The sequence below is a fragment of the Opisthorchis viverrini genome, assembly GCF_000715545.1.
Source record: "Opisthorchis viverrini unplaced genomic scaffold opera_v5_341, whole genome shotgun sequence".
NCBI lineage: Eukaryota > Metazoa > Platyhelminthes > Trematoda > Opisthorchiida > Opisthorchiidae > Opisthorchis > Opisthorchis viverrini.
Window position 1 is genome coordinate 33,822 of NW_008751984.1, and position 5,743 is coordinate 39,564.

Consider the following 5,743-nt stretch of genomic DNA (forward strand, 5'->3'; position numbering starts at 1 on the left):
CATGTCCCTGACGGATTAGAGTAACTGGGCAGTTGAGTTGAGAGTACCAATCTAAACTTTCGAGGCCTGTTTGAGCACCCTTACATCGTTGTGCTTCGTGTTCTAGGTAGAAGAAGCCCACATGCAATGCAGGTGGCGAAGACTGGTCGATTGCACTTGATGTATTATTTGATTTGTAAACATGTGATTCCAAAACCGAGGGAAAATCAACCGCAATCAACTCTTCAGATACCTGGCTCAATGGAACAAGAAAACCCTAATTTCCGCACGGAAACATATGTTGTTCTCCAACTGCTGTTATTGGGGCTATTCAATTAGACCAGCTGGTCCACATACACCATCCGCGCTTTGTCCTGTCCGAATAAAATACAAACCCAACAGGTCAGGCCATTCCAGATTCCACGGGTGTTACGTTAGTGCACACTTGCGCCACCAATTGAGGATTATGAGAAACTTATCTAGAGGTCCCAAATTTTCTAGCCATTTAAGTGACAAAGTTTGTGGGCTGGAGACCACTGTTGCCACTATTAAATCGCGAACTTCGATGTATTTTTCGTGATAGCTAAAGAAAGTCTGTATATACACTCTGTTCGCCAGAATCTAGGGAAGAAAAATCATGGATGGTAATGCCTGATCATGAATAACACTATCGATGTGGCTGAAACCTGGCTATGGACTGGTGTTCCATGTCAATAAGCAATTCCACCTCATACACATGACGTCCCGCGGTGTCAGAATTGTCAATAAAACTGGAGTTGTGGTACGGGCTGTGTTCCAGTCTCTATAGTGCCCTGTGAATCGAAAAACCCATACCAAGTATCGACACTACGCGCGAAATTCCAAATTAAGCAGGGTCAGCGACATTCAGTCAGACAAAGCGCGCTACTCATAGTGACGATTGCCCTAGATTTCGTGACTCATATGCAAGAGAAAATTTAGCGAGGCAATACCTTATACCTTAGTTTCGTCGCTCACCAGATTGTCGCTGACACCAAATAGACTATATATATGGAAATATTTAAGGTCCTCAACCATCTATTAGGAGATTCGCAGATGAACTTCGGCTAGGTGATTATTCTCGAGCATCCGGAACCACCCTGTACGTTCCGTGCATTTGGTGGAGAAGAGCAGAAAACGTCTGAAAACCTCTGTGCTCCGTGACTCGACAGCCGAAAAAGGGGTGTGCAAAAATCCCAGGTTACTGCGCTTTAATGACTTATAGTTATATTGAACGGCGTATTCGGCCCAACACGAACAGCTCCTCGCGATAAGGGAGCGATTCAAGCGCAGTCGGCGAACTCGGGACTATGGAGGATGTTCCCTTGTTCCAACATTACAAGCGCTCATGGGATGATGAGAGCCCGGCATGCCAACACTCCACCCATTAAACCAGTATTCAAAGTAAGCTTCTGTATGAATGAATCTGAAGCTGTGGAACTGGATGACGCTAGGTAGAATGACAACATGCGTATGCAAACTTTTAGATTGCCAGCTAGCGAAAAAGTGGTGGTGCACACCAATGGCGTCCAACCCAGCCAAGCAACGTCTTGCCTGCGTGTAGTGTGAGCAGAAGGTAACTTGTCCCGGCGACCACTGCAAGCCGATGTCTGTTTTGTGGAAAACGTGTGAATTGTTATCATACGATGTGGTCCTTTGTACAGGTGCACAAGATCATGCCCTTGTTCTCTTTGCATGTGAGACTCATTTTGGAGTACGGATAAATTTCCACATACTCACTCGCATGGTGAGAACTTCTGTCTCTAACAGGTTCGCCATGTGCGCGGGAGCTGTTTTAGTCTCTTGAACTCCCCCATGTTCAGCTCAGGTGCAAATAAAGAGGCTTTTAATACTTGTGAACAGACAACGCTTGAATCAATCTTCAAACACTTGAAGTTAATTTGAAACTGGTGCAGCGTTTGCGGTGACGAATGAAGTCTCCGCATGTCGGGATAATATGATCATCTGCAGAGCTTGGAGACTGTGTCTTAACCCATTTATCACCCCGCAAAACATGAAAGAGTCCGTTGAGGGACGGCATCACTGAGCATAGAGGTGGTTTTAAAAGAGTTGAAAATCTCACGAGACGAAAAGACCGACGAATCTGTTTTTTAAGCAAGTCAACTCCGTCATCGCCGAAAACACAGTAATGAAATAAATGGGCTCAAACAGTTGGGCGGGAAGTGAATGAGTCCCGTGAAACCGCACCCTATGTTGCAAAGCACCAGGCGGTCATGTTTATCCAGACGTCACGTGTCTCTCGCAAACCAGTGGGTGACAAAATAAGATATTTACCTAATGGACTTCCAGGCGTTCGGCACAGTAACCAAAGCGGTCATGTGAGCGCCACGAATTTGTTGAAATTTGTTGCACTGGTCGCTAAGTTTTAGATGTAGAATGCATTTTTATGGTAATACAGTACCAGTCCAAGGGTGTTGAGGTTCTCGATACAGGACTTTGAGTGAGGCACAGCTACAATAGAGGATGTCACTTTCCGACAATTTGTGGGTTGCCCGTAAAAGCCGTTCAGCTCTAGCGCCCCTTCGGCTCCTACCTGTCATAACAATAGAAGGAAATACGATGGATGAAGTACTTCCTAGCCTAGGTAGTAGAAGTCCAAAAGCTAATGTCGTGTTCAATCCACGGGCCTTCCGGTTGGTAAATTCGCGCTCTAACCACTTGCCCGTATGTTAGCACCAATTAGCATTCTGTGTGAGGTTTCATAGTGTGCCAACAAAAGGAGAGAACCACGGAAAGGTGTGGGTGATGTGGATCGGATACCATTGGTTACTAGAATAGTAGTCCGTTCTGATAGACTGAAAAACGTCTGTATCAAAGATGAGGGCCAAAAATAGAAAATTTTGTGCTTGAAAAGAGGTCAAATTTTATGGCTTGTATTACCGATATCACTTAGTTGCTGACCTATTTTCAAGGCTATTGCACCAGATCCGAATAAAATAGGCCTACCGATGTATTAGAGGGTTGTTCATGTAGTGGTAATGCGCAAATGGCGCTGCATGGGGCATATTACTTTCGTCTATTGATCTCGACTCGGTCGTTCTGAAGTTATTTGGAAGAATAGTCTGTCACCCCATGAAACTCAGTCATGCAACTTTGGGCAATATGGTTCACGGGGCAGCTGAAGATATTTTATGAATGAGGCATAGAAGTTCACGTTTACAGTGATGCTTCCAAAAATACCTTGTAATAATTGAATCAGTGATCATTACTACCAAAACTTGAGATACTTGATAGACGCCGATAAGGGAAGAATTATTTACCATGGTGCAGTGTCATGGGGAAAGCGAAAGGGACGTGAGTCATACCTGGACTATCTGCCAGCTGCTTATCTCGCAGCCCGCTACATGAATTGCTCCTCTTTTTTCTTAAAGATATGAGATCCTATACCAACTGCCGTATGTGGTCACAGATGAATGTGAAAATAAAAAACACCCCTGGATAACCGGTGCCTAGGAGGACCTGCGTTATCACTCGCAAGGCTTTGCTGTTAGTTACCTATAAATAATGTGATTAAGTACACGATCATGCTAGACGAAGCGCAATTTTGGACGCTGTACTAAACACGAGCAGTGCCACGTTGTCCTTGATCAAAAGCACAAAGTTACAAAATCCTGGCGAACAATCGCAGCTAAATGTGTGATCGGTAAACAATGCGCATATGGTATCGGAAGAAGTTGGAACTTCGATGAAGCTAAATGGCATGATGTCTATTTGGAAGCTCAAGGGTCTTCTGCCTTCCGTGAGACATTCTTTAGGCATACATACATGCACAATTCAGACATGCTAAGTAACTAAAATGGCGTCTCGGCTACTGACGGGGTCTGATGACGTTTCGCGTTTTCTTTCAAGGCTGGGTCCGTGAGTTGCAAATTCATACTTAATGAACTCAACTTGCCTTTTTGTGGCGCCCATAAGGCTTATGGGTTAACTTGTTGAATGTTTCAGAATGAAGAAGAGCCCAGGCAGCTACAAATCTCATATATGACACCGAGGGCATTTCGCTGTATCTCTGAAGCGAGGCATGGTGAGGTGTAATATATTTCCGCAATTTGTCACCTTTAAGCAAACGTCCGACGCATGCCGTTCCGTACTGCTGCTTGACTTATTGTGGGGTATCTACCTCTTCAGCCACGCTTGTCCGATTAAATCGCCTTTCCTTCTTGATAGTGATGAAATTATTTCCGCGTGTCTGGCAATTCTCATCCATTATCATTACTATATCTTTTAGCTCTTGTAGAATTTTCACGACGGCCTTCCTTGTTTTTGCTGCATTTTTGCCCTTTTTCTCTTCGTTTTTTTACAGAGAGATTTCGGACAGAGCATGAGAGCACGTACAAAGTGCCAGAAAGGCGTGAAGGGCTATCATGTTCTCACTGACTATGAACGCCCTTTTGGTTATTGCCTGTTACAAGCTACATCACCCACACAAATATGTTTGTCAGGCCAATTTAAACGACATTTCCGTTGTTGGAGTGCGCAAGGTATTCAGCTTTCACGCATGTGGGAAGACGGACATTGTTTTGATATTCCCTTAGGTTTTAAAAGCTCTGCTTAGTTACGAGAACGTGGATAAGCGTTCTGCCCGAACTAAGCCGGATTACGTTTGGCATGGCTGGTCTGAGCAAAAGCACTTTGGCTGGGGCGTTTGAAATAGTGGGATTAGTTGTGCCCGTCGACATCTATGACCAAATTCCTCAAATTCCGAGAGTTAGGATCTGTGTGGTCATAATTTCAGACGACCAATGCTGCACATGTGTATCCGTCCTAAAACGAGTTTATTGAGTGATAATACGACCAATAATGTCCCAAATGTGTTGGCAGACAGTAATACACATGCAACTGACGGCTTGCTCGGTGTTTGATGCATCGTTTTACAATGCTGGATAGTACGAGATCTGGGTTGAGAAAGCCTAATTCAACACAAAACATTTTGGAACCATTTAAGGTATTTATACGATGGGTCACATTGGAAATATTTAGTATGGGAACTGGCGTTTTCGAAATCTTTCAAAAAACGCAATAATCGTTGTAAACTCGGGCACAATGCACATTGGTGAATTGAGTACATTAAATAGGTTGTCATCAGAGCAAATGGAGCGTTCCTAGTTAAGGCCTAAATAAGTTCAACCCGTTGATTCTGGGGTTATGGTTACTGGGTGAGTGGATAGTTGATGAGGTGTAAAACTTTCTACTTTGGGAAAGTATCAAGAAGGTGAGCTTCCTGAAAGCAGCCACTTAATGCCCGAAATATACCGAGACTCTCAGATCCGCTAGATGTTGACCAGACAGACAACGCCCCCTCAATACGCAGCACGTCACAGCCTTGTATCAAACCCAGACAACGCGAGTCAGCGTTGATCAAGGTCAGACAACGCCCTCGCGATATGCAGCACGTCGAAGCCAGACCGTGTGCGTCAGCAATGAACAGAGTCCAGACAGTGACCCTCCAATAAATAGCTTGAGACCTTTGTACATTCGCACTCGCACGCACCCACGCTCCCGCACCCGCTTTGTTAGAATATAGCTGTTGTGTTCCCTTTCGTGAGCCTTCCTCTCTCCGACACTAGGCACTGGAGCGAGTCAGCAGCGGATACCACAGACCGGCGAATCAGCAGATATAACAGATTGGCGACGCCCGAACCCACAGAATCATGACGATCACTGCTGAAGCGTCGAAAGAAATTCCGCTGCAACAATAAAACCAATTTGATGCGGCGCAACTACG